The sequence below is a fragment of the Motacilla alba genome, chromosome 10 (genome assembly GCF_015832195.1).
Source record: "Motacilla alba alba isolate MOTALB_02 chromosome 10, Motacilla_alba_V1.0_pri, whole genome shotgun sequence".
Taxonomy (NCBI): Eukaryota; Metazoa; Chordata; class Aves; order Passeriformes; family Motacillidae; genus Motacilla; species Motacilla alba.
Window position 1 is genome coordinate 17,480,011 of NC_052025.1, and position 21,070 is coordinate 17,501,080.

The 21,070-nt window shown below is 44.3% G+C and overlaps 1 protein-coding gene across 2 annotated transcripts in view; it reads right to left on the reverse strand.

Annotated features, from left to right (window-relative positions):
- ADAMTS17 (ADAM metallopeptidase with thrombospondin type 1 motif 17) overlaps positions 1-21,070 on the reverse strand; it is a 159,133-nt gene that overhangs the window by 100,280 nt on the left and 37,783 nt on the right. The gene's annotated exons all lie outside the window — the stretch shown is intronic.

A 21,070-nucleotide genomic window follows, 5' to 3' on the forward strand; every position in this document is an offset into this window, starting at 1 on the left:
CAAACACAGAGAATGTTCCCATCAGAACCAGAAAAAAGCTCATTCCTTCAAAGCATACAGCAGTAACAAACAAAGTGATCAAAAATGCAGCCAGGATGAAAAATATTAGAGCAGTTTCCATACAAGATCATCTGAGTAGTTTCTTCCTCACCCTAGTGAAGAATCAGTCCAGTGTTTTGTCGGACAGGAAATAAGTAAAACACACTCACCTCCACTGCTTTTGTTGGAAAATATACTTAACTGTCTCAAAAATAATTTCACTGACCCAAAAATTCATCTAAACTTGTCTACTAATATCCTCTACTACAGCATTAGAAGATGCAGTGAAGGAGCCTGAGCAAGCATTTAAATGGAGTTCTGATTTTCAGAATGAAGTCAGGGAGCAGGAATAAAACAATAAAGCAGAGACTCTGAAAGGATCTTACATTTTCCCTTATTTTCATGCTCAAAAGAAAGCGAGAGTGTCAGAGCCAGGAGAGCTGGCAAAGTGCTGCTGGTGAGTCACAAAGCCAATGTAGGTGGCACAAGTCTCCTATTACTGAGTGGAATTTAGGATTTGATCCATGCACAGTATTCTCCTGTTTGTGTGGGCACCACGAACAGTTTGAGGCTGAGGCCAAAAAGGAATTCAAAAGTTATGGCGTGGAACCTCTGCTATGGAAAAACAATAGTCCTCATCTGCCCTTCCTGCAGCCAGAGTGGCCCCTGCTGAAAGTGCCACTGCACTTGGGAATGCTGTGCTGGCACCACAGCGTGTCCCAGTGGATAGATCTGCTTTTATCTGAATTGAACAGCACTCAAGGAGTCTATTTCCTCACTGCAGTACTGCTTCCATGGAGGGGTGCCTGGTTGGAGCTGCCTTTAAGGAGCAGACCATGACCATGCAATGGAGCCATGATCTATCTCCCTGTTTTCCTTTTTTCTTTTCCTCTCAGAGTTGACAAAGCTGTGTTTATCAGGGTGCAAATGTAAAACTTTAGACCTGGAAGAAGTCCAGCTCTTTTTTTATGAGATTTGACAACAATAAGGATGTGGATATTAGTTGCCAGGGGTGTTCTGGATGGAATGAAGGGATGGGCAACAGCCTTTTACTTCAGCACTTGCAGCAAAGAGTGAAGGCAGAAATCAGGCACTAACACTTGCTTACTTTAAAAATGCTGACTGTGAAAGGGCAGATTCATACCACAAGCAGGAAAAAAAAGAGGGAGAGAGGGGGGGAGAGAGAGAGAGAGAGAGAGAGAGAGAGAGAGAGAGAGAGAGAGAGATTTAACCTTTTAAATCAAGGGCCTAAAATGCTGGATTTCAGCACTTTTCTTGGACTGACTTGCTTCTTACATGCAGAATAGTCCAAAGGATGTCAAGGAATTGCTCAGGAAGGAACAGACCTCTTTGGGAAAGACTTTTGAGATTGCAAGCTCAGTCCACACACACCTGGTGGCCCAATGAATGTGCCCCTTTTTGGTTAAAGGGAAGCCAAAACTGAGTATTTGAGTCAGCCGAAAGACACTTTTACTGAATAGGGAGAGATATTTTGGTTCCCTTTCAGCAGTTTTAGGCAGAAATGACCAGAGCAGGATTTTACCAAAAGTGTTTTAGTCCTACTACTAAACCTGATTACTCCAGCTTTATCTTCCATTCAGCTGTGCCCAGTTGTGTCTGACACATGAGGTTTTAACTGAGGAGCAACAATTGCATTTCAGGCTCAGGGGTCAATCAGGCAAGCCAGTTTTGCTTGAAATTATTAACGTTAAATTCCTTCTGAGAGGTTTCATAAAATGAGGCTGGGTCTATGTTTGCCATCATGGAGATGGAAGCGGGCAACATTCCCATTTTTGGGAGGTGTGGTGCAGCAGAACAGTCTAGAATTCTGCCAATATATTAAAATATGTTAAATACCAATTAAAATGTCAAATACATTATCCCAAATAGTAATTCTCCTGAAGTCTTTGTTTAGTGGCTCTAATCCCCACTGAACCTGGCAATGCATATCCACATTATTATTTTGGCTTTTGCTCTGTGCTAAAACCCTCAGTATTCAAAGGTGGAAAAGTAATGATTAAGGACTTGTACATCCACCAGTGGTCAAAGAAGTAGAGACTGTGGCTCAGTGACAGACTCTTAGTCATCTATTTTTATTAGCTATTTTCAGTGCTTTATGTGAATCCTGTGTGGCCATTTTATGATATCTGCAATGATCAATTAAAAAAATGTAGCCATTTAAAATTAGTTTATTATTACAGAAATGGACTGGGCAGGGAAACTCATAATCCTGGAAGAGCAGAAACCTTTGGAGTACATGGAATGAACTCAGTAAGAAGCCCAGATCGTGAACTGCTGAGTGCTTATTAATAAGAGTCATTCTGGAACAGCAAGCCAGTTATAACAAATTGGTATCACATTTTAAGCCTGAAAAAGCTTGCTTTAAAAACCTTTTTGAAATCTATTTTTTCTATCAAACTATTTCCTAAGACTATAATTTTCCTTTGGACCAATACATTTTAGCATTAATTCTTCTCATCAGAATATCAACAGCAAATAAATTACTGATCTGCAAACATACTCCAGATCTTCAGTAAATCTAGCTGAACCATTAACATAAATGCAACTTTTTTGTACACCAGTACAATGATCCACAAAACTGATTTGCAGAGAAAAACACACCTTTAACCAACAAGAGTAGCACAATGCCTTGGTAGCTGCATTAACATGATTTATGTCTTCACTGGGATGAATGGAAACTGTTGTTTGCCTCTTAAATTTCCAGATTTTTATCTGAGCCTTTCAAGTCTGCAGAACTGGAATAAAAACTTCACAAATTCTGACATGTTTCTGAAAATCCTGGCGTGCCATGGTTCTACCAGGCTGGGAATAATAAAAGAGGAAATGCTTTTATTTGGTAATTTTGCTTCTGGCCCTGTCTGTGAGACAGGTGGGTGCGTGTGAAAACGAAAAATAAGGAAGGAAGCTGAATTGGGATTGTTGTGTTTTATTTTTTAAGAAAACCCCACACTTCTCATGTGCCTCTGCACATATACAGATAGTGACTTTCTTTGGGGGAAAAATGTCCTTATCTTTCAGATATGCTGTCAGCAATTATCACAAATCTATTTTTAATATATAAAAGAGGTCAAGCAGGAGCATCAGTGGAAGAGGGAAAGGAAAGCCAATTACTATTTTTACTATTACCAAGCACGAGGGTTTTTTTCCTTTCTCTCCTGAGAAATTACATAATTACAGCCCATAACTTCTGTGCTCGGGCTTGGACTCACAGAGCTATCTGCACTTCCAGAGCAAAGCCTGGGACACAGGCAACTGTGTAAACTCACATTTATCCAAAAACTTGTCATACATAAACAGTTTGCAGCTGTTGGCCTTCCTGCCAGCTATGAGCCCTCCACCAGCAGTATCTCCAAGGGGAATGATCCCATCTCTCCCCCCAGCCCAGCAAGGCATGAGGACATTACACACTTGCCACATGGATGGCCAAAGCTGGGAGAAGGCAAGTCCTGGTGTGTGGGTTCCCATTTTGTCCTACTCCAAACACCTGGGGCTCCCTCCTGATGGCTCTGGAGTATTCACTCAGCAAGTGGTTTGTCCAGGTACTCCAGCTTTCAACTCTCTAATGTCTTGTTTTCATTGCACTCCTAATACTTTAATCTCTTCTTTTGCCAACCACCTCTGGATACAGAACTTTTACTTGATTAAAACTTGGCTGGCTCTCCTGCTGCTCAATGTATTTGCTGTTGGGAAGGGAGCCAAACTCCCAGTCCTGAAGTCTGCTTGGCACAGACAGAGACTCCCTGCACATCCACATGCTCACAGCGAAGCTCCCATTCCCCATCATTAGTAGTTTGGTGTTGAGCTGATGTTTTTCTCATCCTCCCATGATTTTCAATTTGTGCAGCTCACACATTGCCATCAATTACATTCCTGTAGCCTCTCTTAACATCCTACACGAGTAAAATCAGGAAACCCTGAAGTGATTCATGCTCTGCCTTTCCACTCAATGGCAATGATATGTTTGACAGAGATGCCCAGCCTGTATTTACACATCAAGTCAGTCACCAAGGGAATCTTTCAGTGCTTGTGATACTAAAAATGAAAAATACTTCTCCCTTTCTACAGAGCCTACATAGAAAAGGTTCCAAAATTTAAGAAACATTAAAGAAGAAACCCACTAAACTGCCTCCAAGATAGGTACTAACACTGTTCTACAGCTGAATAAACACAGGTCTCAAGAGCCAGCAGTATCCAGGTGAAAAAGAACTGTATCCATGGAAGGGCCCTCTCCAGCACATACAACACAGACAGGCTGAGGCTGTCACCACTGAGCCTGCAGGCCAAGTCTGGTTTATAGGGATCATCCAGAAGAGTGAACAGGGTGAGCTGTTCCTTCATTTATGAGAATGTCCTAATTCAAAGCTGGACGTGCAATCTTAGTGGCACAGATTAATTTGGCTTAATGCTGGATAGTCCTCCAAGATGCCAATTTCTGTTAATCTTGCAGTAACAACATGGTTTCCATTAGAGTTTAATATTCATGTATGGAAACTGTTTCCCTTAGCAATAATTTTCATTGTTACTGCATTTAACAAAAACCACACAGGAAACAACACACTCATCATGAACCACAAGTACAGAAATTACAGTGCAACCACCCAGTGCACGAGACACAGCTACAGTCAGGTAGGAAAACAAGCTCATAATCACACCAGAGCAAGTCACAGTATTTTGAACTCAAGTCTTTACAGAGGAAGAGCTTCTGATGCCATGGACCAGCTGATGGAAGCAACCAGGACTCCTGAGAATCCTAACCACCAGATCCTGACTTTCTGTACCTGGGCAACTTGTTGCAAATGTGCCCATCAGAACAGAATTCTCTTCTCCCTGTGGAGAATACAGCCTGTCCTGAATTTCACGATGACCCCTGTAAAAACTCTGTTCACCACAACCTGCAGGGATGCAGCACAACTTTCCCAGAACTCAGACAGCTGTCCTGTAGTGCCCAATAAAATAACTTCTTCCTCTGAAAACACTGTAATTTCCAGTATACACAACTGCTGTCAGAATCCCAAAAGCCCAGCAAGAAAAATAAACAGCTGAAACACAAAGTGTAGGTACTTTCTGAATCTCCTGATTTTCATTACACTCACCCTGAAGGACTAACAGATCAAATCTCTCCCTGACAGTCACAGTGCCAGCTGATGTTTCTGAAGCTCACAAGGATAAACTCCTCAGAACACAAGGTCCTCATAGAACAAACGAGTGAAATGCTCAAAACCTCTGGCAGGAGATAGTTTTCTGATTATTAGGAATAATGAGAGATACTTGGCATTGAATATTGATACGACACCCAAGGATCTAATGAGTGGCCTTGGGTAACATTCCACAAGACCAGGGCTCTAGCTGAACAAGCCAGATTCAACCATGTGCCTTAGTCTTCGTGGAACGACTGTGATTCAGGCAGAAACACCCAAATTTTAGCTATTTATAGCTCATAATTCACAGTTCAACAGAACTTCTCAGTCAATTCTTTCATCCCACACTGGAGCCCAGGCAGGAGTGCACTGCACCTATTTCCAAACAAATTACCTGACACCTAAACCAGCTGCCCTCCTCAGTACCTTCCTGATAAAAATACCTTTGTGAGGCCAGACTTCTTCATGTCTGTAAACCTGCAGAGGCAGCAAGATTTAATCAGCAGAGCTTAAAGGAGTGCTTTTGCTATCTTCCTTTTCTCTGTTTAATTACCCTGCAGGACAGCAATTAATGGAGCATGTGGAATCCCCTCCCCAGCACGGCCAACCCTCAGCTTCACCTCTCAGTCTTTCTGCAGGGCTTCTGTGTTTCTTGGGAACCCTCCTGAGGTTTTACAAGTTTAATGGATGAATCATTTATCTGCTCCTTTACCAACCTGCCCACACACAGCCATTCCCCAAGACGGCAAGAGCTTGATTCCAGGGTTATTTGCATTGGATTCACACTCTGCTAATTCACTGATTTAGGCAGAGGGGGCTGCCCAGACAGTAGAAAAGCTCTAGAGACTGAGACCTCTCCTAGCTTCAGGAATATCTGTCCTCACCCACACCAGCAACAGCTGTTTCAGACACCAAATGCAATGAGATGAGACAGCTGAGAGAGAGATGCTCTAACACTTTTTTTGGCCGAGAAGATCCCTTTAACCAATGCCTACAAAAACATTATTCATGCTGCATTATAAGAGCAGACAACTCTTGGAAACCCTCAGAGGTTTGGCACGGGCACCTCTGAAACCACATTCCTTTCCAGTGGCATTCACCAGGACTTGTGATCACAAACACAAACATTCACCTCACTGACCATACCTGAGGAGAGGTGTGGTGTTCACTGGATTTAGAGAAAGCTGGAAACAAGCACCCTGCTCAGCCCCACGGAGCAGATATCCATCAGTGACACAGGCACCATTGATCTTGCCTTGCAGCAAGGGAATGCACTAAAAGCCCACCTGAAGTTCTTTCCAGCCCTACTTTTCTAAGCTTTTATGATAAAACACCGGGATCTAAGATCTCAGCAAAGCAGGAGATAAAAGAAATTCCCTGTCTCTCTGACATCTGCTCTTTGTTCAGCGTGACATCCTCCATGCCATGAATGGCTCCTCCCTTTCAGCAAACCATCACTCCCCTGCATGACAGCACATTAATAAATCCTCCCATCCAAGGAGACATGAGGAGTGCCTTAATTAACTGGGGCAGAGGAAGCAGGGTATCATCTCCATGTTTACTCTACTTTGATATGCTAACAGCCACATTCCAGAGAGCTTCTCCCCAACACTCCCCAGAGCCTGGGCTGCTGCTGAATGCAGATCTCAAGCACAACTCCTTCCTGCAATCCTGTTTCTCTAGTTAAATATGGAGTTTGGGACATTTAGTCCAAATCAGACTACCATTCCTGACTGCTGATTCCCAAATCCAGGCAGCTAATTCACCATCTGCTAACAGACATCACTGCCTGGTGCTGAAAGTCTCCATGCTGACACACTCAGGGATTACATGGGCTGGATTATTCCAAGTAAGATATATTAGGACAGCTGTTGAGAGGAAAGGCAGGGGAAGAGCTGGCCAGGTGGATTTGAGAGAGGGATTCCGGTTGGGGATTGGACTGAGTGAGTTAACACACCGTGGTGGAAGAATACAGAAGCCTGGCAGAATTCAAATTTAGTGAATAAGGCAGGAAGAGAAATGGGAAGAGATAAGGGAATGAGACAGGGACAGAAAAGTAGCAAATGGAGATAACATGGGTTTTCCAGAAGGCTTCAGGAAACATGACTTTGATCTCCTAGGCAGCAGGGAGTCACTTCTGAGGGAGGCAGGGGTCAAGGAGGGCAGCAGATAAGATCAGAAAGGAAGATGAGCTCCCTGAGAATGTCTGTGTGCACTTAGTGCTGGAGAAAAATGGATCTCCAGCCCTGGGTCAGAAGTCTCTGGCATCATGGGTTCACTTGAGGGATTACTGAACAAGTCTGAGGGCATGGAACTGTTCAGGCAGGGAGGTGTGGGCAAAACCTGCCAGTGAGCATAAAGGAGGGACAGCTGTTGGAACTGGTATAGGAACAAGAGATGGAAATCAGAGACATACGAGATAGTGAGAGAAAATGAGAGAGGCACAGGGGACAATGTTGTTCAGGGATATCTCACACCAGAAAAGAATCAGATCTGGCAGAAGGCAGCAGAGATCTGATGCTTCTGAAAGGCTACAGGAACAGAGACTGAGAACTCAAAGAAAACATCACCAACAACTGTGAAACCAAGCTGCAAATCAGGATTTGGATCCTGGCCCTCCAAAGTCACCTCCACCTGGGGCCCAAAGGCATTTGGATTTGATTATCTTGTGCTGGACTCTTGGTGTTCAGTGGAGGAACCTGCCAGTCCTTCCTACCAGCTGCTGTAGAGTTAAGCAGGACCTTCCCTTCCCACCTGCATGGGAAGATCAGCATGACAATATGAAAAAGGCAGGCAGCCCAAAAAGGCAGCAGCAGGACTGAGCACTGGATTCAGGGTTTGCAGCACAGAGACACAGGATAAAAATGACTCCATGTCTCTCACCTGCTGGCTACCTTGAGAAGAGGAGAGAGCTCCACCTGCTCCTGCTCTAAACAGCCTTTATGAATCTCACCCTTCCCTTTCCCAGATGTTATCAAACATCAAACAGTATTTCAGTACTTCCATTTTGACCTGTGCTGTCTGGTGGAAGAGGCCTGAACTCAAGCATTGCATCAGCTGTCCCCTAAGCTGCATCTTTCAGGAAATAAATAACTCACCTAAAAAAGAGAAAAACATAACTCTTCCATTCCCACCATTCTGCTACATGCCTTTGTCAGTCTGCCAACACCTGTCCTCAGGATGGATTCCCACCTGCAGGTTTCCATCTCCCAGGGAATGGAAAAGCAACCCTGGCACTGCCTGCCATAGCTGCAGCTCTGCAAACTGTGTAAGGTTCCAAAACCAGCCTTGGGGCTATTTTCATCTTCCCTTTTTCAGATAAGTTCTGTCAATTCCACTTTTGGACTTGTCAGTTTGTCCCTGCAACTCATCTGAGCCACCTGCTTCAACAGAGGGCCTGAATTCAGAGAGAAGGAAGAAAAATATCAAATCAGAGCTTTTAATGAGACTGCTAAACAGTCTCATTAAAAGGAATGGAGTTCAGCAGCAGGGATTCTGGAACCTTTAAATTCCTCACTATCTCCCTTCCAGAATGAAGAGACAAGGTCAGACTTGGCAATAATTCAGAAAAAATATTTGGAGTCTCTGTACCAAACAGCATCTGCTTTAAGAGCAAACAGTCAGGGTCCAAAATTCAGTTCCAGTTTTTCCCTTCCTGTAGTTACAAACACTAAGAAACTCATGAAGCTTTGCAAATTAAATTAAAAGATTCTTTTAACAGTTCCAAGAGCTTTCCTGAGCCATGCCTATCTCACCCTGCTGTGGTGTTGGTCAGGGGCGGGCTCATGAGCAAGGATCAGTCCTGCAGTGGTTAAACATCATTAATGAACAATATTTCAGTGTCTGGAGAGTGTCAGCCCAGTCTGCTGAACATTTTGGAGATGGCTGAACACCTGTGCTGCTGATGAATGGCATTTTTCCACAGCTCCCCATTAAATCGTTTCCATGTTCTTACAGAATGACTCAGCAACCGTTACTCCCAAAACCTGAATGAATCTGTATTTTTGAAACACGCTCATATTTAAAGTGTATTTTACTTCTAGGTGCTGTATGTCAAAGCTGTTCTTCTGGCAACATCAGGTGAGCTGCAGGGAAGGCAGCAAACGGGATGATGCACAGTGATCAAACCCCAAACAGCTGCTTTCCCAAATAGCTCCTGTGATACTTCTCATCTGCAGCTCCCACATCCTGACTTCCAGGGCTGCTGAAGCTCCTGGCTTCACATTGGTGAGCTGCCAGCCAGCACTGATAAACTTATTTAGAAAGTCTTGATTCAGCCCTTCTGTTTTAATTCTTTGCTGAGTGCTGATTTACCCTCACAGCCTGCCTTGACAAGGCTGACAAACCCTAGTGCTGTGCCTGATAAGGGTAATGGGGTTGAGTTACTCTGTTAAGTCAGAACTTGGGTTGAAAAGCTGGTCCCCAGCATCTCCCCTCAGCAACCCTGGCTGATACCTCTGCTGCCAGGGCTGGGGAGTGAAAATGATCCTTCCATGGCAGCAGACAGTGCCATGGCTCTGCTCCTCTCCTCTCCTCCCACACCACCAACAGGCATCACATTTGTTCTGGCAGAGCACAATAGCACCAAGGAAAGGGAGGTGAGAATAAATAAAGAATCCCTAAACTTACTGCAGAATTAATGGCTTGATTTCCTAGAGATTACCACTTCCACTTGGGGCTCCTGATGTAAATGCGGGTGATGCAATCTTTCCCTCACTGGGGAGGGAAATGGCTCCTTCCTCTGCTTAGTTTCCTAATTTTCAGAAAACTTCTGAAGGCCCCATATTTCTGACCTCCATATCCTCAAGCTTGGTTCCAACTGGCCAATGGATAATAAAAACATTAGGGAACAACCATCCCTGGGGGAGCCAGACATGAGCACAAAGCACACACAGGGCATAGACACCCCCACCAAACCAGGTTAAAATATTTGGGTTACTGCTAACCCAAAGGGCCTCTCCTCTGGGGTCCCAAACAGAGCTGTTCATCCTGGCACCCAGTCCCCTGCAAGGGAATGACCACAGGGTGGTTTATGCAGACATAAACACATCACAGCATCAGCCTGACTGAAGAGAAGTAATGGCTAATTTCAGAGGTAACATGGCTGGAGATATTTTTAATATGTCCTGAATCTAGTTTTTTTAAGTACCCCTTTCTCTAGATTCCTCAAAGATGAAATGTCACCTTTAAAGCCACCAGCTACAGAGAAATTCTCACTCTGAAAAAGACCAGCCTGAGCTTTTCTCACACTTCATAAAAAGAAATCTCTCATGTTCAAACTTGAGCTCCAGTGAAAGAAAACACAAATTTGGATGAATACCACTGAGCTCCTTGCAATGACTGACAGCAGCCAGAGAGTCCCTGGTGCCTCACAGGCACAAGTCAAGGCACAGTCCCAGTCCTGGGGCCTTTATGGACTGAATTCAGAAGTGACAGCCCAGGAGGTTGACAGTGACAGCACTAAAGAAAATTGTCACAGGATCCTGCAGAGCCAGGGGACATTTTGTGCTCATGTTACTGCTCCAGGGCTTTGTGCTGAAGTTCTCCCAACAGGGAGAGAAATGCCTCTTCTAGTCCCACGTGTTTCTAAATAAAACACCCCCAGGAAATGCAGGAGCTCCTCAATACCTGTCTGGGTGACACTTCCAGTTCTGAGCCAAAGCCCTTTGTCCCTGACTGAGAATTCTGTCCTGAGTGTGCAGCACAGTGTGCAGGGTCTCCTCAGCTGTCAAACCCCACTCAGGACTCCTGGGGGACTCTGCAGCAGGAGCAGCTGCACTCCCCAGCTAGGCAGGTGGGGTATTTTTAAACCAGCCTGCCTGGGAGCCCAGTGGCAGTGGCCTACTGGCAGCTGCCATATAATGAGAAGTATTTCCCAACAAAGCCACCTGATTAGTGATAACATAATCAGCTTCATGGCATCCCCACAGAACAAGCTGGATGTGTGTTACATCCTCTCTAACAGGACCAGCTATCAAAATCACCACAGGCTTGATCAAAGTCTCACTGGAACCAACAAATTATAACCCCCAGCTTTGGAAATGTGCATAAAATCATTTCCTGGCTTCTTTTACTCGGTTTCCATCCCCAGAAGGTTGACTTTTGTCTTTCTTCTTAAGTGTAAAGGCAGGAAGCTTTATTTACCTCCATGTTCAGATCATGCTGTGGCTCACAGACACGGGTGCATGGGTCCTGCACCTCTGCAAACCCGTCAGTGCTTTGAACAAAATCCTGGCCACAGCAGGCAAGAGCTGGGGTTCTTCAGCATGGAAAGGGCCAAATGCTCTCAGAATCCAGACCTTTGCTCTGAGCCAGGAGCATCACACCCTTCCCAGTTCCTAGATGTAGAGAGACATCTCAGGGAATGCCAACACAGGAGGGCTGTGCCAGGAACCTCTGCCCCTCTCTTGGCTCTCCAGAGGGAGAAGGGAAATGGGAAGATCCAAGTGAGACAGATAACCCATAGAAAGAAGTCTGGGGCAAATCAGGGATCATCATGGAAGAAAGAATCAGATACCAGGAGGAAGTACATGAAACTGAAACATAATTATTGAATTCTGGTGAGGTAACAGACATTGCTGAAAGGAAATTACAAAGTTTAGAACTTCAGCAGCTCTTAAGCAACACTTTTGTGTTGCAGCATCCCAGGATTCCCACAGGAAAGCATCTCTATTCAGGTGCTGCTGAATGTGGTACAGGTCAGGCAGGAATCACAGGGAAAACCACCTGGCAGGGCAGAGCAGCTCCAGTGAATGGTGCTGCCCCTCTGAAGTGAACAGACACTTGGAAGAGTCATCAAAGGGATTAGAAGGAGCACCAGCACTTCCCCAAGAGCCAGGACACAAGTCAAGAGAGCTATAGCAGGAATTTCATCCACTCTTGGACCCAGACAAGACCAAGCTGGAGACAACATTGCTCTCTGACTGACAGAGCCAGAAAAGCAAACAAACTGGAGCACACAAAAGAAACATGAGCATACAGGTTACTTAAACAGAAATAGAAAATATACATTCTAAATAGAAATCTAACTTCAGCCTCCTATTTTCCTGTTATTTCAAGAACAACAAAGTCTGATTAGACTGATGGACTCGTTTTCAATAAATAAAAACATCCACACAGAGTTTCCTAACTCACTGGCCAGTTTTCTTATAAATAACTGCAGTGTTTACACTGTTTGTCTGCGACAGCCCAAATATTGCTGTACATGCTGGAGCTTGATGGATGATATTGCTAAAACCAACAAGCAGATCCTCAGCTGAACACTCATGTGTACCCAGCAGCCCAGCTAAGGCCAGGCAGAGCCTCAGTGCAAACAGCCCCACAAAAATGTATGACACAACCACACAAAACCAACAAATGCCTTCAACCTGCTGACTGCTCATCACCACCAACCAAAGTAGGAATACAAGGCTAATTCCAAGCTAAGCAAACACAGAAATCCTTCACATTCTACAAATCATGCTGAAAGAGTACAGGAGGAGAAAGATGCTTGATGGGTGGTGTGTATGGGTTTTAGTATTATTGTTCTGATATGTTCAATGTATTTCTATCAGCTGATCTAAAAGATAAAAAGACTTGTCAAACTAATCCAGGCAAAACCCTTGCAGATTATAGGATTCTGAACCTGAAATTAGTAAACCTACACAGCAGAACCTTCGTGTCCAAATAAAATTCCAAGGAAATCCACTTCTGTTCAAGAGACAGTTTATACACAAATACACACACACATATATGTATATACACCTGTCAGTGGTAATTTGACTAAAATTTCACTATCTGTAGTCACCTTCCTATCTAAACTGGCAAGGACTTGATATAGAAACCCCAATATTTTCTACAAGGAATATCTGATCAAATCTGTATGTGTAAAATTCAAAGTATTCTGCCATGCATTTAGAGACAGTAATTTATTTCCAGAATGTGTCTGTGCATTCTTGGTCAGCTCAAAATTTCATCACCTTCCCCACAGCACCTGCCATTTGTATTTCTAGCCATGGAATGAGCTTGTAGTGGATCACAGCTGGCTGGAGCACACTCCCTACTGCATTTTCAGCACACTGGTAAACACAGGGAACATTTTCAGTGTCTGGTAAACACAGGGAAGATTTTCCGTGCTGCAAAGTACTGTTAGATACCCAATTCCTATTTGCATTACGTGGAGCACAATCCCAGCTGAAAAGCTTGGAGCTTGTGCTGAGGCAGTGGGAGAATTGTTAAATAAAACCCAACAACATTCCAAGGATTTAAAGTGACTTTCAGTCTACTGAGTGCTCTTGGTGTAGCAAAATCCTTCCAGGACCAGACACCCTGCAAAATGGGTTAGGTATAATACCAGGTCATGTTACCAGATGATTAACCAAAGCTGGGAAAAACCAATTCAAATGGAAAAAAAAAAAAAATCAGCACTGATCAAACTCCCTTCTTAGGGAAAGTTTTATGCACACTTCCCACTGTGGTTTTCTTGGTTATCAGCAGTAAAATCTCATCTCAATGTTATTTAAAACTCACTCAAAATTGCATTTCTCCTTGGCAGCTGCAAAACAAAAGAAATGTAAAAGTACAGTAGGCAACTGTCCTTCATTTCCTTCCTTTACCCTTACATATCCTGTGTGCAACTGGAATGCTTCTATTTGATTATCCAGTGGAGCAAATGCTACAATGAATGCAATCATGCCTTATTACCCTGCATGTCTGCAGCCTATTGCACAGCTATGTACAGATGTTTTTACACAAGCTTGGTTTTCTAGCTACAGGGTCTATAAAACAATAGGAACTATCTGAAATGTTTTCAAGCCAGCAAAGGATAAAGGCACTGTAAAGCAGTCAACTGGATAAAAGCCATCTATGCCTGACAGGAGAAGAAAAACCTCCGAGTTTCTCGATTATAAACGCGTCAGCTTTCTGGAAGTGCTGCAGTCTGCAGCAAACTGACCAGGAATGTGTAAACACAGGGGAAAATAAGGACCCAGGCAGTGGAAAGAAGGAACACAAACCTCTGGCCTGTTGAAGGGCTTAACCACTATTTCACTGACCTGAAGAACTGGCTGGTGCCCAAGGAAGTGGAGCTGCCTCTGGTAGCCTTGCACTATGGGGATCACAGCTCTGATCTCTTTGGTACAGAGCTTTGGATTTTACTGAGGAAAGGCCCTGTTTACAAATTCATTTCCTTCTCCTCTCGATAGATTCTTTTTCTACCAATAAAATACAGTGCAAAAACCCCTGAATGTGTTGTTTCATGGTCTGTCAGGGAGGCACCAGGAATTAACGGGTACGGCGCCGGGCTGGAAACGGGGATGTGCAAAATCATTCTATGTTCTTGGATGAGAACCAGGGAGAAATGGTTTTTATGAGTCTCATTTTCCCCTGTCCACCTGGCCTGAAGCGTGTCATAGCAGAAAATTCTGCTTTCTGCTGCAGAGAGCCTGGGGTTGGCATTCCCAGCCCAGAGGGGTTATTTATAGAGCACTGACAGCAGGTCTGACACCGTGGAAAAGAAACACTATTTATCTTTCCACAACCTTTTATAACAAAAGGGGAAGTAAGAAGCAGGGTGAGCTATGAAAGCAGAATTGATGATTTTATTTGTTTTATGATCATTCTGGTGAGAATCCCCCAGAGAAACAAACCCTCAGCAAGGGGAAGTGATGGAGCTGCAGAGTGAAGCGGTGCAGCAAGCATGGCAAATCTCCATTTACACGGATGAGGCGAGAGACAAGAGCAGAAACACTACAAACCCCAGAAGACACGAATGGTCTGTCCACAGACAAAATATAATGAGCTTGTTCTGCTCGTGTCTGCCTCAAAGGTTTCTCAGCCTCACACACACAGTAGCCAGGAGCAGTTCCAGAGCTTTTCCTGACAGTTGTTTGGCAGAGTGGGCTTAGCTGGACATTATTTAGGCTCCTGCTTCTCTGTTTGCAAACACAATGACCCCTTTCCGAGATAAACAGCAGAGATTTCTTTAAATCATCATTAAATTATGCTTAGCCATAAGCAAAGCCTTGGTTCTCAAGCAGTGTCCCACAAATCATCTCTAATTTAGAAACAATTGAGGCACAAAGATGTCTAGGAAATAAAACTGTAATTCAGAAGTTCTAGTGTAGTATATTCAGGAGAACCAAAACCCTAAGACCTGCCTGTCACACAAAATAAAATATTAAAATATTACACTTCTGATTGTTTTTTCTCCATGCCAGCATGAAAATGTACTGAAATGCTTCTGAAGGACACTATCCTGTAAATTCACTGGGAATTGTTAGTTCAAACAGTCCTAACCAGTCTTTTCCCCCAGAGTGATTGCATGTTAAAGCCCCAGACATAGCAAGAGGGTGAGGGGTAAAGAGATGGGGAAAGGAATATCACATGCAGGTATCTGCCCTTTAAGCTATGAGACCAAAATTCCCAGGTGCTTTGTGTACATGTCTATATAATTTCACACAGACAGAAATGGCCCTGGAGTGGAATGCAGGACGTGTTTGCACCTGCACCAGTCAAGCTGCACAATGATTTAGCACATAAAGTGATTTAGGAGATGGAGTTGAAATCAAAGAATAAAGCCAGAATATCAGAAAAAATATCAAAAAAGTCATGGCAAATATTTTCCCTCGTGACTTAGTCCTCTCAATAAAGGCAGCAGACACAAGCTTAGTTACCCACCAGTGAGACACCAGGCTGGGATTTGGGCTGGAGTCCTGGATTCCTGAGGGGAAAGGACCATAGTTCTGGTAGCCACTGAATTTTTTTGAAGAAAGCCAGGCTGGATGGGAGTGGAACAACCTGGTCTAGTGGAAAATGTCTCATGGCAGAGGGTTGAAATAAGCTGGGCTTTAATGGTCCCAAATCATTCTAGAATTCTATGATCATTCTACCAAGATGCATTTAATTCAAACAGTAATCAGCACCGCCCTGTATAATGCTGAGATGTGATGGCCTGGAGAAGATTTTCTCAATAATATGTTGCCTGGTAAAGCACTATGGGTCCTTTCCACAGCATTTTAGACAGTTGCTCACTTGCATTTATCAAAACACATCCCCATGAACCATTAATGAAACCATGGGAGAAGGCAAAGCTTTCAAGCTAAAATCATCTTTAACATCTGGCACCAGCTTTGGGGTGAGGCACAACAAAGACAAAAGCTCTCAAAGTCTGAAGGTCAGGAGGGAGCAGTCAACAAGAAAAGCAAGATTTAGGATGAGCAGAGACAAGCTAACAAACTAAAGCAGGGTGGGAAGTTGATAGGAAGATTTTGGACATGTTCTCCTACATCTGACAACGACTATGAACATATTTCAGAAACCAGCTTAAATATCTATGAGCATTAATTACCACTAGCAGCTTGATGGAGGACATGAAAGGCCAGGTACAGAGCAGGAAGTGTGTTATTCCTCCCTGCTGACAGTGTTTAGTTCCAGCTCCCTGAGAACAAGCTTCAAACACTCACCACACTGCGAGGCCACTGTTTTATCTGCTGGGACGGGTGAGCATGACAGACAGATAAATAATGGGAGAATAAAAGGGCCTGAAACACATTTTGGGGCTGCAAAAGGAGAATGATGCATTGAGGAGAACTAATGAGGAACTGCTGGAGGTTTATGAAGACTGAAGTGGAGTAAACGTAGGGAAATTCCGTGACCTCGGTGGGCACATCCCGAGGTCTGAGTGATGGAAACCAGACCCTGCAGGGCCCCTGGGAACAGCAGCCTCTGCCTGCCCAGGCCCAGCTGAACAAAGGCAACACGAAGGAACAGAACAGAGCAAGAGCTCCTACGAGCTCTGAACTCACCCCAAAGAGAAATAGGGAAAAAGGAAAGGGAAGGGAGTTAATCACGAGAGCAACGGAGGGTCTGCGAGACCTCTGAGCTGGGAACTGGAAATACACGGAAGAGGGAAAAATGAGAAATGTACAGAAAATCTGTAACTAATCCTCTCCCCACTAAACACTTGCATTTGTTTTAATTACCCAAGTTATTTCCTTCATCCAAGACATGAAACGGAGAGAAAATTCAAAAAGTTGAGATAACTGTGAGCCGATAGCACTCACAGATTGATAAATTCCCAAAGAGAAGAGTGATCATATTTTCTACAAAAACTCCTTGCAGCAGGACAATATGAGCTCCCAGCTAAGGACAGTACCTTTTTCAGCCAAGGAGATCAAGAATCCATCAGTGCCCTCAGTATATGGAATGAATAAAGACAAACCTAAACATGACTACTGAGCTGCAAAACAAACCCAAAGGCAAATAAAATTCAAATTGTCTACTTTCCTTAACAATAAAAGCAGAATGTAAGATGGTATCAGGAGGGTTGCATGTCTCAGGCAACATCTAAGAACAGGACCAGGATCCTGACCCCAGTGAAGCCACCACCACCAAGATTCTGAGGCTGGTGTAGCAGGATTTTCCTCTGGTCTTTAGTGCACAGTGAGGCTGCCTGGCTGAAGCCACGTCCCAAAACAAGAAAAGGAAAAGCACAGACAGGACACTGAGTGAGGCAGAGCAAGGGTTACAGCAGCAGGAATTCCCAATTACCTGAGTGGCTGTGCTTATCCCAGGGCTCTACTGAGATTTATGCAATCTCATATTACACTTGCTTGGCACATGAATTTTTAGTGGGAATTTGGAAGAGAAGGGATTGCTAGCTGGTGAAGAGAAACTGGAAGGCTGTGGTGGGTAGGGTGGGTAGTGATGAATATGCCCAATAGCACAGCTCAGCACTGTCTGCGTTGTGCAGCCCAGCATTTATTCCCTAGCAACCAAAAGGCAAGGGAAAAACTCTCCCACTGCACTGGACCACAGCTCCCCATGGTCTCCTAAAGCCAGCAGCCTGACTCCACTGCCCTGCAGAGCCACAAGTGACAGAAATTTGCAGTGCTCTGAGGTCCCTTTCTTTCCCAAACACCAAATCAACTTGACAGCGTTTTTTTAAGAGACATTTTAACCTCCAGTGTGCTCATTTTAATGCACTAAGCTGGGTTTGGGTTTGGTCTGAAGGACAGTCCCAGCAAGGCTTTTGCTAAAGCCAGGCACTGTTGCTCTAATGAATTGTTTTAAGCAGCAGGTATTTCTATTTATTCTGGCATCAAATAAAAACCCGCCCTGGAATATACAGAAACATTCAACATGAACCACTATGGAAAATGTTTTTAATGTGAGAATTCCTTTTCCACTCAGAGCAAACCAGCTAGTCTTTTCCCTTTCCTTGGGGATGAATTCTCTGTTGTGACACTGGCAGGGACTGGAATTCAGTACAACCCAGGGAGGAAGATTTAAATGAACAGTAGAGGCAGGATGACCAGAATTGTCTCCTGCTGTGGACAGGCCAGCCAGAGGTGACAAACGGCCAAGGAAAAGGTAAAAATGTGCAGTTTTACATGGAATAAAAAAGCCTACCTGGAGACACAGACCACAGATCCTCTTTTGCCAAACCTGGGCATATTTTGAAATACTTTACTGCAATAAACAGCCAGGAGATGGGAATGTTTTTCTCCAAACACTGATTCACTTGTGGAAAGAGTCTGGAAAACTATGTTTCTCAATCACCTCCACTCTGTGCTTGGTTTTCTCCAGGCAGCTATTCCTTCAGCTCAGCCTGCCCCTCTGCAGTACACACACTTACTCTGCTTTCTTTTCCCCAACATCAGGCCACAGAGGAGCACATGTGACTGCAGCAGAGGTAAAGTCATTTTTAACCAGGGCAATTTAAGGATATTTAAGACACATTCTCATTTTCCATTTCCCAATTCCACACTGCCCCCAATTTTATTATTAGCTGAATACAGGGAAGCTTCAGCTTGGATCTGGGGTAACATGTACACTGAGGAATGAAGGCCAAGCTTTGCCTTGAAATATGCAGGATCATTCCTAACTAACCGTAAAGCTGCTTATTTGGCACTGGCAGTGGAAATATTGAACGAAAGGGGCATTCTCAATCTGCTTATGTCACAGAAAGGTTGGATTCTGACAGCGTGCAAGGCTCCAAGCTGCAGCCTGATATTAATAGCAAGACATTAAACTCGCAGTTTGGCTGGCTGGGAGGCAGCTCTGCTGGAACACAGATTTTTCTGCAGGAAACGGCAGCTCTGGGTGAGGGATGAGCCCGAAGCAGGCTCAGGAATTTTGACTGGTGTGTGACAAAGCTGTGTCACACAAAGACAACCCTCCTGCTCAAACTGAGGAGCAGATCCCACAGCAGAGGCTGCTGGACCACAACTGTTCCACACAGGAATATTGTTTTCCTTCTGTCCACCTCCTGGAATCCATCCATTCCCAGGCCTACCTTACCCAACCAAGTAGGACAAAGAGCATTAACAAAGTGTTTCTTATGCAAATGTGGTTCTGTTCCATGGTGCAGACATTGGGGTATCACCCCTACACAATTTCCCCATTTTTGAGCTTGTTTCTGCCATTATGTAACTCTCCACACTACCCTGGCAGCTGGGCCAAGAAAAATTGAACCAAGTCCCCAGAGCAACTGGTTTCAGTGAGGGGCCCCTGCCAGAACACAAACACAAACCTCCTGCTGCTGTCTTCTCGCTGTGTCTGCATGGCAGGCAAAGATTCCAGACAGGTTTTTCAATATGGATCTTTCAGAGCACAAATGAACACCTCTTATGAGGCATTTAAATGTCATAATCCCACCTCCCAACAACAGCTGGGCCTCAAGGCTTCCGCCAGGGTAAGTTCTGTTTCCTTATTTCTCACAATGTAAAGAAAATCTAGGCATTGTCACTGAAAATAACATTATGTACAGCACTCTGAGTCCTCTTACTTCAGGACACATAACCCAACAGACTCCTTAGTCTCTTGATAATGACTAAGCAACATTAGATTCTGGACTTGTACTGATCACACCCCCAAGAACCCCACACTCTTTACAGGAGACCTCCCTGAGCCACGCAATCCCCTGTAGCTTTGCACTCAAAGTCCTCATTTCACAGAGGTAGACAGAAGCATTTAGAATGCAAGTGACTTGCCAAATGTCACAAAAGGAGTCAGTGCCAGAGCTGGGAATAGAAATCAGGAGTCTAAGAGTCCAGATTCTCTGCCTTATATAGAGCAGCAGCCTCAGTCTTCTGGTTTAGGAGAGCTCATTGCATTTATAGGATGGCAGCAGTGGCATTGCAAGGGCCAACCTCGGCCATAAGCAGGTGTAAAAACACACATGCACCTGCTGAGACTGTGTTCTTCTTCTGTTCAGTGTAAAGCAAGAAATGAAAGCAAGTTGCTGTTGTAGAGAACTCTGGGGAGTGCAACAACCTCCACATAATCACTAAGACCAAACATGATGTCACTTGCTGGACTCACTTCTTGCTCCCACAGGCAGTCCTGCTGATTTGGAGAGGAATATCTGGGAGCTGGAGTGAGAAACAGGAATCTGGCAACAGCAGAGATGGTTGAAACACCAAGATAAACCTTCCTAAGCCAGCATGGAGGATCATGGTGCATCCACCTGTTTCAATTGTTGCACTCAGACTAAGCCCAAGCCAAGGCCATGCCACACTGCTGCTCGTATCACCCAGGTGTGTGCACATGGCATGGAAGCCTGGCTACTAAAAACCTGTTTATCTACAACTGACACCTGCTTTTCCCAATCCTGACAAAGGAGGACAACCAGAGAACCTCTTGCATGGTTAAAATTTAGTACTACCAACACTAATCACTTTCTCAAACCAGCTGCATGTCACGAAAGAACATTAATTAATATTTTCTTCCTCTGCCATGAAAAAATGTAAACGGCCTAACAAGGCCAAAAGGGGCACAGAAAATGCATAAGTGAAGATATAAGTGCTTTGCTGCCACATAATCAAACTGTCAGAGGAGAAGGTAGGAAAAGCAGGACTGAAAAGAGCAAAGAGGCCAGACTGGTTTTGTCC